Source organism: Chelonia mydas, chromosome 1, assembly GCF_015237465.2.
Source record: "Chelonia mydas isolate rCheMyd1 chromosome 1, rCheMyd1.pri.v2, whole genome shotgun sequence".
Classification (NCBI taxonomy): domain Eukaryota; kingdom Metazoa; phylum Chordata; order Testudines; family Cheloniidae; genus Chelonia; species Chelonia mydas.
The window spans coordinates 191272117-191284625 of NC_057849.1; positions in this window are offsets into that span (position 1 = coordinate 191272117).

Genomic DNA, 12509 nt, shown 5'->3' on the forward strand with positions numbered 1-12509 from the left:
GAGTGACAATACCATTTGTGACGGGGTTTTGTTGTAATGTGGACAACAATACTTTACTAACTTGTCTTGAACCACTACAGGCCGTGAAACTGATTCTTCATTTGGGACTGATCCTGTAATCCTGACTCCAACAAAACTCATTTCAAAATTGCACCCAATGTCCTCCATTTGAGACTGAGCCTGTAGTCCCTATTGCAGCAAAACTTCCATTGTGTTCAACAGAATTTAGGATTATAGGCCTTGATTTAAGACTCTTCCAACCTACACCAGATTCTAACCAATGAACTAAAACCGAATGGCTCAGAATCTCATTATCAATCCACTGAACCATGTAGTTTACGGCCTAATTTTCTGAAAGCTGCTGTCTGAAGCAGCCCAATGGTTTGCTTTTTCTTCAGCCAGTCAGCTGATATGTGCTAAACTTGTGGCTGCTGTAGTAAAAGATCTAGAATTGTTTTTCTTAAATATAGGTTTTATTGAGTTTAATTACTTTATTTTAAAAACCATACCGCAGTTAATGCTCCAAAAAGATCCATATTCATGTCCAAACTGAATACATGTTAAAAATAAAATAGATACTGCTATTTTCACATAAAGCTTAGTGAATCTGTGGTGAATTTTAGGTAGTTTCAATTGGAATATCAGCTAAAGAAAAACACATTCCCTGTTCCTGTAATAAAGGGGAATGCTGATTATGTCAGGGGAATAACGACACAACACACCTATTCTGGTTTTATTTTCTCTTCACAAGTGTAAATCAAGAGTAACCTCCATTGATGTCAATGGAATAACAGACTAGTTTAAAGTCAGTATGAGATCAGAAGCCGATTCACCATTTCCCCATGTTTTTGTATATTAACCTTCCCCATTAAGATATGTCAGATGAAGGCTCACGCCAAGATGTTGTGCTGCTCCTTTATATAGAGAGCTTACCTCCCATCAGTGATCGATTTTAGAACCAGGTGCAACCACAAAAGACTTGGATGCCTGGGATACACATTTTTAAACATACAGAGAAATCTTCAGGTGCACTGGAGGAATACTCGGCAGGTTAGTGGAGCTGAAGGCAAAATTTACTTTTTCTCACCTTTTCATCCCCTTTCCCCCCCGTAATCCTGGTCCCTAGAGCAAGTTGGAGTAGTCTGAGGGCTGCTTTATTTTGTGCTGGTTGCAATAATGGTCCCCAAGGGGATGTAGGGTTGGTCTCAGATCTATTTATCAGGGAATCAGGGGCAGGTGGCATAGAGCTATCTACACTGGCGTACGGCAGCTGGGCATTCTCCCATGCCACAGGAATTGCCATCCAGCTGTATAAGCCCCCTTTCATTTAAAAGAGTATGAAGTAGGCCTGAGGATCAGGCCCATAAATGGGCTGGGAATAAAACATCTTTATTCCCTTTAACAGAATTACGTAAGATCAAAGTTCATCCATTTGTATATGATATTATTCCTACCCTGGGGTTGTAACACTGAGTACCTGAGACTTGCAGCTGCCAAGTTTGGAGGTGAGTGAAATTTATTGTACAACCCCCCGCTTTTTTTTTGGCAAAAAATGCAGTTTTGGGCTGACCGAAATATTTCACAAGTTTGGTTCAAATTCACTGAATTGTTTCCGTTTAAAAAAAAATCAGGAAAAAAGTTCTGAAAATATCAAAAGACTTTGTAAAAAAGGAATGCTTTAACTTTTCAATTCAAAATGCATTTTCAATTTGAATTTTACTGAAGTTTTATTAAAAATGGAAAGTTAACCCCCTCCACCCGAACAAAACAAAACAAAAACCCAACAAAATACAACCATAAAATGTTTAATTTTGGGTCATACAAAATGTTTTTTTGCAATTTGCAAAAAGCACTTCTTTGCTTCCCAATTATGTTTTTTAAGATTTTTTTTGTTTCAGGTTGATCCAAACTGAATTTATTTTTTATTTAATTCAGACTCCGAACCAAAATCAATTATTTGCATAGTTCTGTGTACTTGTCTGCAGAAGAAAGTCTCCAGTAGTGTTTAGCTAAGGCTGTTTTTGGATGCAGGTATCAATGTGGAGGTGTCTTATTATTTCTTACCTGCCATAGATGCAGCTAGAGCCTAATTGGACTGCAGCTATACTAGGGAACTGATCAATTGTGAGTGACAGATCCCTCCAAATTAGTGTTGAAAACTATTTAATTTCTAATTAGACTTTTATAAGAATGTACACTTGTCATGGAGGATGTTAGCTAAAGGCTTTCATGGTGGACCTAATGAGTATGGAGAAATTTGCTGCTGTAAAAAGAAGGTATCCATACTAAGCTTCTTGTCTGCAGACGCATTAATATATTTTTCCAGCAAGAACAAATGTAGACTTCTGTATCTTGCCTGCCTGTAACAATAACGTGGTGTAAAGTTACCATCTAATTAAGCTCTAGACTTCCCAGAATGGAGAAATTCAGACCTTTTTAGGTGCTTTCTTTTCCAACCCTGATTCGGTTTTGGAAGAGCCAGTTCTTAGGTCCTGCTGGACCAGCATAAAGGTATAGAACATGCCAGTTTAGCAAGTGTTGCACCTGGAGTTATCCATTCAATGTAGATTATTTAACAATACGCTAGGGTCTCAAGGGGAGTCATGTTGCGGTTCAGTAGGTTTGGCAAGGGTGGCAGTTCTGAGCAGAGCTCCAGACTCCCTGTTTCTGCTTAGTCCTGGGAAAGATTGGCTAGAACAGATGTTTGAACAGCGGCATTGGATTTACCCTCTATTACCTTATTCACTCGATAATTAATGATTACTAACTTAACTCTTGAAAAGGAATTTTTATTTCCTGAATCTGGTTTTGCTTACAGGACAAAAAGCCTATGAACGCTGTTGTATGATGTATTGATTTTATGTTTCTCAGCCTGCAAATTGGAGCTGAACAGTTTGTTCCTTAAATCTTGCATTTTTCAAAGATTCTCTTTCAGCAAACATTCGCCAGTCAGGGAGTCTTTGACTGCAGAACAGTCCCTTTGCTGCATTTCTCTCTTGGTCACTGTTCCACTTCCCACAGAACCACAGGGATCTCTGTGAGGAATTGTAGATTTGAGTGGAACCACGATCAAGAGGATAGGATCAGAAGCTATCTCTATGCTTTTCCCTTCTCAACATTGCCAGTACCTTCTGTAGTACCTGGAAAACAGGAACAAGTCCAGTGACTGAGGGGATGTTCACAGGATAAAGTATCCCTGCTCTGTGCAGACTTACATAGGAAGCTCATGACAAATTTCTGACTGGTTCTACTGTATGCAGGGCTTCATGTTTTCTGCGATTCTGCAATTGCTGCAAAATTGGCTTTAGAATCAATAACTGTTGCAAAATTTAGCTTCAGAATCTAAGCTTCCATTGACATGACTACAGAAACTGCTGCTCTTAAAGCTGTCAGTTTGTAGACTCAGGAGGATAATACTACGTTGGGTTACACAAGGGTCAGAGACTGAGTAACCATGGGGCTGGAAACGTGTTTCAAATAAGAAGCTTAGATTCTGAAGCTAAATTTTGCAACAGTTGTTGATTCTAAAGCCAATTCTGCAGCAATTGCTGCATGTAAAGCTCAACATTATTAACTCTTTCACCCCACTATTCTTAGCAGATGTATCCAGCTAGTGTAATTCTCCATTGTTGTTAGATCCAGTGACTGACTTGAGAGGTTGAAAGAAGGACAGCAGGTTGCTACCAATGGCTGCTGGGGCAGAGGATAGGAAATTAAGCCTGTTTAATAATATAAAAGACACCTCTGCCTCTGCTCATAAGAGGAGGAGATGCAATAACTCAACAGCTTGCACTGGGCATGAAAAGGCCCATGCCACCTCCCATCTTTTCCTGGGTACCAAGAACTTCAGCCCAAACCTTTCAGCTTTCCTCAAATGGCTTCTACGATGGCATTCTCTGTGACCACCCAAAATTCTGCAACACTGTGACAACTAAAAACGGAAGGGGGGCATGGAATATGTCGCCAACCATAAATGTTTTGAGAATTGTAGTCTATTTAACATCAAAATAAACAAGAGAAGGAATGCTCTACTTAGTGCTTAGTTAAACTCTCTTTAAAAATGTACTGAAAGATGCCATAGGATTCAGTATTGCAATCAGTGAGCTGTGTCATGGAATTTATGTCCAGTGTGCTACAGGATGCATGAGATCTGACTGTATTTTCTGCTGTAACATAACTTGTAGATTTTTAAGGCCAGATTGGGCATCATCTTGGTTTCTCCAACTCTGATGAGAGAGGGTCTATGATACTGTTTTCTGGCTGATCCCCAACATGAGTGTATTCTGTTAGCTATAATCTGATGAAAGTCTCCAAGAAGCTCTAATCTGTTTATGTTTGGTGCTGCCGATGACAAGACACATAAGGCCATTCACTCTTTTATAAGTGAAGGAAGAAACTAATTTTGATGTTTCCACCTCTAGACTTTCTGGAGTAGGCAAATACAGGAAGGGGCGTAATTTTAAATCCATTAGGAACATGAGAACATAAGAACGGCCATATTGGGCCAGACCAAAGGTTCATCTAGCCCAGTATCCTGTCTTCTGATAGTGGCCAATACCAGGCTCCCCACAGGGAATGAACAGAACACGTAATGATCAGGTGATCCATCCCCCACCCCCCATTCCCAGCTTCTGGAAAACAGAAGCTACGGACACCATCCCTGCCCATCCTGGCTAATAGCCATTAATGGAGCTATCCTCCATGAACTTTTCTAGTTCTTTTTTGAACCCTGTTATAGTCTTGGCCTTCACAACATCTTCTGGATAAGAGTTCTAAGACTGACTGTGCATTGTGTGAAAAAATACTTCCTTTTGTTTGTTTTAAACCTGTTGCCTGTTAATTTCATTTGGTAACCCCTAGTTCTTATGCTATGAGATGGAGTAAATAACACTTCCTTATTTACCTTTTTCACACCAGTCAAGATTTTACAGACCTCAATCATATCCCTCCTTAGTTGTCTCTTTGCAAAGCTGAAAAGTCCCATTCTTATTAATCTCTCCTCATAAGGAAGCTGTTCCATACCCCAAATCATTTTTGTTGCCCTTTTCTGAACTTTTTCCAATTCCAATATATGTTTTTTGAGATGGGGCAACCACATCTGCACACAGTATTCAAGATGTGGGCGTACCATGGATTTGTATAGAGGCAATATGATATTTTCTATCTTATTATCTATCCCTTTCTTAATGATGCCCAACATTCTGTTTGCTTTTTGACTGCCGCTGCACATTGTGTAGATGTTTTCAGAGAACTATCCACAATGACTCTAAGATCTCATTCCTGAGTGGTACCAGCTAATTTAGACCCCATCATTTTAAATGTATAGTTGGAATTATGTTTTCCAGTGTGCATTACTTTGCATTTATCAACATTGAATTTCATCTGCCATTTTGTTGCTCAGTCACCCAGTTTTATGAGATTCTTTTGTAGCTCTTCTCAGTCTGCCTGGGACTTAACTATCTTGAGTAGTTTTGTATCACCTGCAAATGTTGCCACCTCACTGTTTATCCCTTTTACCAGTTCATTTATGAATATGTTGAATAGGACTGGTCCCAGTACAGACCCCTGGGGGACACCACTATTTTCCTCTCTCCATTCTGAAAATTGACCATTTATTCCTACCGTTTATTTCCTATCTTTTAACCAGTTACCAATTCATGAGAGGACCTTCTCTCTTATCCTGTGACAGCTTACTTTGCATAAGAACCTTTGGTGAGGGACCTTGTCAAAGGCTTTCTGGAAATCTAAGTACACTATATCCACTGGATCCTCCTTGTCCACATGTTTGTTGAGCCCCTCAAAGAAATCTAATAGATTGGTGGGGCATGATTTCCCTTTGCAAAAACCATGTTGACTCTTCCCCGACAAATTATGTTCATCTATATGTCTGAAAATTTTGTTCTTTACTATAGTTTCAACTAGTTTTCCTGGCTTACCAGCCGGGATCACCTCTGGAGCCCTCTTTAAAAAATGCCTTCATATTAGCTATCCTCCAGTCATTTGGTACAGAAGCTGATTTAAATGATAGGTTACAGACTACAGTTAATAGTTCTGAAATTTCACATCTGAGTTTCTTCAGAGGTCCCAACTTCATCATATGGGTAGCAGCCAAGTGTGCTGAGACATGAACATACTCGCTTTTTAGTTGGATTCTGTTTCTTTGTATTCATTAAATATTTCTGGATGCCCCTATAATTGAGAGTAGTTATATGAAAAATAGGAAGAAGAGCTACTGGAGACTACAGCTTCCTTGCTAAATGCTTCTGGGTGATGGAAGAAATAGATATCATGACCTGACATACTTTTGTTTATGGATTCCCTTTTAAATTAGGGAATATTTAGGTTTACTATTTATTATTTACATAGCACCAACAGCTTGCTATGCATTTATAGAGTGGTATGACAACAAAGTTCCTGTCTTGTGGTCTAGACAGATGACATAAATAGACAATGTACCAATACAGAAGGGGAGATGAGAAGCGTCAAAAGCATTATGATTGCAGTTGAATTGAACATATATTTTAGTGGGCTCATATTTTTGTTCAGATTTTTTTCTTTGTTTTAAGAGTTGAGTCATTTATAGTAAATTCCTAAATGTCCAAACTGGAAGAAAGGGTTAAAATAGACTTTTTTTTTTTTTTTGCTTACCAGAAACCTGAAGGCTTTTAGCCAGTCCATTCTGTATGAACTATGTAGTCTTCAGAGATCATCTGACTCTACGGAAATCAAAATGTTGTCTAAGTAAATACAGTAATTTTTACTCCTGAAGACCTTAGGAGATGAATTTGATCTCTTCACCACTGTAAATACCTTACAGGCAATGTGCAAGGATATTATATTGCCTCTTCCACTGAGACAATGCTTTTGAAGAGAATGTGAAGAATATATATTTTACTGCGTGTTATTTATTTTGTGATTTGGATGAATGGGAACGCTGAGCACACCTTTGCTTAGGTCTATTCTTGCTGGGAAATGCCTTGGTAATCAGTAACTCACTTTCATTGACTGCAATGGGAGCAGAACAAGCCCAAGAAGCAGCAGCTGGGACTCTTGAAGGTCAAGTAGACAAATGATTATTGGAGAAACAGGAGAGAATAAGGATGGGCTGATGCAAGCTATAGAGGCAGGGCGAGGAGAGTATCCTATATGGGAGGTTGCAGCAGCCTGGAGCAGCTCCTCCATGCTATCTGCATTTATGGGCATGAAGGGAAAAAGTCAGGAAGCTCTGCTGATAGAGAAGGGGCTTCAAGCCCTTTGGCCCAAAGGTCTGAGGGAACCTTATGCCCTCCACAAGGGAAAGGAAAATACCCAAAGCAGGAACAATAATCTGGCTTCATATTGCAGTTCATGCAGATATTTTCAGATTCTGAAAATACTCTCAAGCATTTTATAACCAGCTAGAATGTCCTTGTAAAGAACTGATACAGCCATGCATCAGGTTAGTGTATCTATCTATATATGATATCGACACAATAGCAACTGTGGGCATGAAACCAGACAATCACTACACTCTTGAATGAACTCACACAGAAAAAGACAAAAACACCAGATCACCTGTGCACTTTTCACAAAGTGATGACTCTATATCTGACCAAACAGCATGGGTGGCGGGTATCATAGGCCAGGGGAGGCTAAGCCTCCCCTAACCCAAGCCATGGCCTGGCCCATGCTGCATCCCAAGGCCCCACCCTCGCTCCCCCTCTTCTCCAAGGGCAGCGGGTCTCAGCTTGGACCAGCGGCTGGAGCTCAGGGTTCAGGGCAGCCTGGGGCGGCTCAAGCCAGCAGGCAGCTCAGGCCAGTCAGCGCCCAGGGGCGGCTTGGGCTGACCCAAGGGTTGGGCCAATGATTGTAGCCAGCTGGCAGCCCAAAGATCAGGCTGCTACATGGAATCAGGCTGGTACATAGGGCAGACTGTCCAATGGTCCGGGACTGGGGCAATTTGGCTGCACTACTACGGCTGCAGTGTGGGGTGGGGGGTCGGGGATCTGGCAGGCAAGTGGGTGTGTGGAAGGGGCAGGGTAAGGGCGGGGCCTCAGGTGGAAGGGGTGGGTCCAGGGGATAGCCTCCCTGAGGGGGAGGGAGTTTCACATGCCACCCATGCCAATCAATCCTCATCCTGAAAGGAAACCTGCACCATACCTTCAGAAGATGAGCCTGGGTCCTTATATTTGTAACTTTGTTAGACTCTAAAAATAGAGACACTGGATGTATGGCTTATTACAACAATTTGTAATCCCTGGCAGTGCCGCCTCCAGTTGCTTCCCCCCCATTTCTCCCCTATGACTGGAAGGGTGTTAATGGGCCACTTTACCTTGAATGGTCCCTTGAAATATATGTTAACTAAGTATGATAAATAATCTGTTCAAACCTTGCAATTAGCAGGTAACACTTTTTGTGTTTGGGCTTGTACACGCTACCACTTACGTTGGAATAATTTATGCCGCTCGGGGTGCAAATAAGTTACACAGACCTAAGTGCCAAGGTGGACAGCGCTCTGTCGACAGAAGAGCTTCTCCTGCTGACATAGCTACCGCCTGTCCCGTCGGCATAAAGCTTCTTCACCAGGTGTGCTACGGCAGCACAGCTTCATCAGTGCAGCGATAGCACTTCTCTTGTAGACTAGTCTTTAGTTTCTCAGACCTGAAGGAGCGTGCCAGGTAAGCTTGAAAGCGTGTCTCTCTCACCAACAAAAGTTGGTCCAATAAAAGATATTACCTCACCCCCCTTGTCTCTCACAGATACACACACACACGCACATGTTAGCAGGCATTCTTTCGTTGTGCTATAAATGGCCAAACAAATATATAATTATTATTGGTGTTATTTTTATTGTTTTTTATTTTAGGTCATTATTGGATGACCATGAATTTTTCAAAGGAAATAACTGGCACTAGAAATTAAATGATCTAACAATTTATAGTAATGAGTACTACATTTGTAAATACTGTATTTTATAGTCTGGCATTTGGGACTATCTACATCAGTGGTTCCCAAACTTGCTCCACCGCTTGTGCAGGGAAAGCCCCCGGTGGGCTGGGCCGGTTTGTTTACCTGCCGCGTCTGCAGGTTTGGCTGATTGCGGCTCCCACTGGCCGCGGTTCGCTGCTCCAGGCCCATGGGAGCTGCTGGAAGTGGCACAGGCCGAGGGACGTATTGGCCGCCACTTCTCGCAGCTCCCATTGGCCTGGAGCAGCGAACCGCAGCCATTGGGAGCCACGATCGGCCAAACCTGCGGACGCGGCAGGTAAACAAACCGGCCCGGCCCGCCAGGGGCATTCCCACAAGCGGCGGAACAAGTTTGGGAACCACTGATCTACATGTTTTATAGGAAAATAAATAACCATCTGTGATTTCAAAATGAAACAATTTATTGGGGGCGGGGGAAATGAAAGCTGTTTCACAAGGGAGATCCTGTACCAACTTGCTATAATTTTAGCAAGAAGAAATCTGTTGAAAGTGTGCACTGTATGCATAATAGGCACTTCAATATGAATACTGATTTTTTTAAAATTTGATTTTGAGTCATCTATAGAGCTAATGGGAAATTAGTGAAAGTTTTGCAAAATTGCAGGGCTTTTTAAAATTCCTTTTGTCAGCCAATTAGAAAGATCTTTAATTTTTTTATAAAGTTTATCCCTTGCTTCAGTTTTTAAAACATAGTGCTGGATGTACTTTCACATAGCTCACTTCTGAAATGCACAATCTGATATATTGTTATAAAGTATGGGCCAGATTGGGATTGATTTTTTTCATGTTGAATAGTACCCATCATGAGTTTTTCCTACTGAAGTTAACAGAACTACTTGTCGAACAAGGTACTGCCACTGAATATGAGTGAAGGTATCAAAATTAGAGCTAGGTGAATAACAGATCTTTTGGTTCAGTGACAGTTTTGAAAAATTGGAGGGAAAAATCATCTTGGATTTAATCAAAATAATTTTTAAATTTTTGGGGGAGAGGGGAATTGAAAAGTTGAAAAAAATGGTGTCAACAAAACATTCTGTTTTGATTTTGAACAATAATTTTAATTAACATTATTTTAATTTTTAAAATAAAATTAAAGGAAATTTCAATACAAAAAGTCATTTCAAACTGAAAATGGTTTTGTTTAGAAAATTGCAAAATAAAATATTTTGATTTTTTTCAGGTTTTTTTATGTCAATAATTTCGCCAATGAAATCTGAATTTAGAAAATGTTGCAGTGTCGCCAAATCTGCCCCCCCTCGCCATTTGCTGCTTGGCTTGTACTGAGCATGCTCACATGGACTGAGCATGCTCAGTAACACTGCCGAAGCCAGCTGCCCTCATTCTGCCCCCCCACTATCGGCAGGCATGGGTTGGCTCTGATTCTATCAGTATTCCCCATTTTGTGTTGAGGGAAATTGACTCAAACTGTAGCATATTTCAGAATGGAAGAAATGGTTTCAGTGAGATCCTTGTAGATATATATAATATTTGGCTGGATTTGTAAGTGTTCCTATTAGCTTTAGTTAGGACCAGATTGTGAGGACCCTGCCTGAATCGGCGAGGGTTAATGTGCATGAATAGGCAGTGGGATGCCTTGTTGAGTAACTGCTCATGAAAGGGATCAAGAGGTTTTACCTTAATTATGGGCTATATCATACAATTGAATTTTAAGCAGAATTTCTCATTGACTTCAGTGAAGAGTTCTGCTTAAAGATTGATGGCATGATATACAGCTATTGAATCAATGCAACTGCTTCTACACGATATGGTTACAAATATAGTGGCTACAAATAGGTTATTCTGATTAGTCCTGGGGCTGCAAAGTCCCACCTGTTTTGGTGAAGATATCTCGCCCTGCAGGGTGAGCTCCACGCTGACGGTTTGATTCGCTGAGCTGCTAAGGTCAGCTTATGCTGTGTAACAAGTGGCTTTAAAAACTGGCCATAGGTTCATAGCAGTAAATTCCTGCCCTGTTGTTGGATTCTCTGCTCGTATATGGCTGGTCCAGTGTGAGGAGGAGGAAGGCGCAGGGTAGGGCTGGGGTGGGGGGAGCCCCAAGGTGATGAGGCTGACCTCCACTGGTACTCCAGTCATGAAAGTTAGAGTGATCCCCTGCTGTTTTAAATTTTGCCGGGTCTGAGCTGCTGAGGACCAGGGAGCTACAACCAATTCCCTGTAACTGCTGTTCTCCCCTATGTCTGAGCTGCATTTGGATGTAGTGGAGAACTGAGGCCTGAGTTCCTGAAAAAGACAAACTTCCTAGCAGGACATGAGGAATATTCAAGCTCCAGGACTGTGTATGTGGATATCACAATAATATTTCTGCCACAAGGCCCTGTAGTTGGGTAATATATGCCCCAGGTAAAAGCGGAGCTGTAAATGCCAGCATAGATCTCTCTCGCTCTCTCTGAAGGGTAATAATTCAGAAGCAGGAAACTGGGAATCATCTTTTTCTGCTCTAGTAATTTTCCCATCTGCACTGACCACATTCAGAAAGGTGTTCTGGATGAGATCCACATTTGGAGCAAGGTTAGAACTGATGGCACTTCAAGCAATATTAGATTATAGCGCTCCAGATGGGAGAATATTTTAGCAAGGATTCTCAAACACCATGTGAGTTTTAGGATTTCGGTTCACTGGAGAAAAACTGCAGACAAAAGCATGTTGTTTCCTTGTCACACTGGTACACAGAGGCCTCATTAACAACTGACAAGTGGATGAGAGAATTCACTATCTTATAACCCTGCCTCTGTGTGGTTTAATTGTAGGTGTTTTGCCAGTGCCAGTGGGCAGGAGCTATTCTCTATTTAAGAGGAGACTAATATAATGACATTGTGGGGGAGACTGACAAATCCACTGCTTAGTGCCCTTGTGAATGTCCTCCCCACTTTGGAATTTCTTGTAGGTGGTTAGTTCCCATATTCCTGAGTGTTATGTCACTATTTGAAACACTAGGCCTAACAGAAACTGGAGGATGCAGTTTAGTGATGATGTTTTTATGATTCTAGGCTGCGAAGAGAGAGAGAGAGAGAGAGTGTGCAACATTTGCTGTCTGTATATCTTACAAGCTGTTGAGTGGAAAGGCAGCAATGGAAATTCTGAAGGGAACAGTGTACCTACGCTATGCTGGAGGTAAAGTGATGCCGCAGCAGCCTCTGACAGAAGCGAAATAGTCCCTTCCCTTAAGTTATACTAGAGCCTTTGACTCACTCCAGATGTCCAGAGGACAAGGGAATTATTGAAGCTGCATATCACAAGGCAAGAGACAATGGGCTAAATTCACCTACTTAAATCCAGAGTAATTCCATTGTCTCCAACATAGAATTATTGCATATTTTTATCGGTGTAACTAATAGCAGTTTAGCCTATGGCTGATTCTGTGTGTACTGTTTTGTGATACTCAGTGTGATTATTTTCTTCGTATTTAGAAGCGGCATTCCTTATGTTTCTTTTCCCCTTCCCTCAAAAACATGGCCAGGAAGCCAAGAGGAATGAATATAAAAGTGATTTTTAGTGGTTTACATTAGTGATCCATACAGATC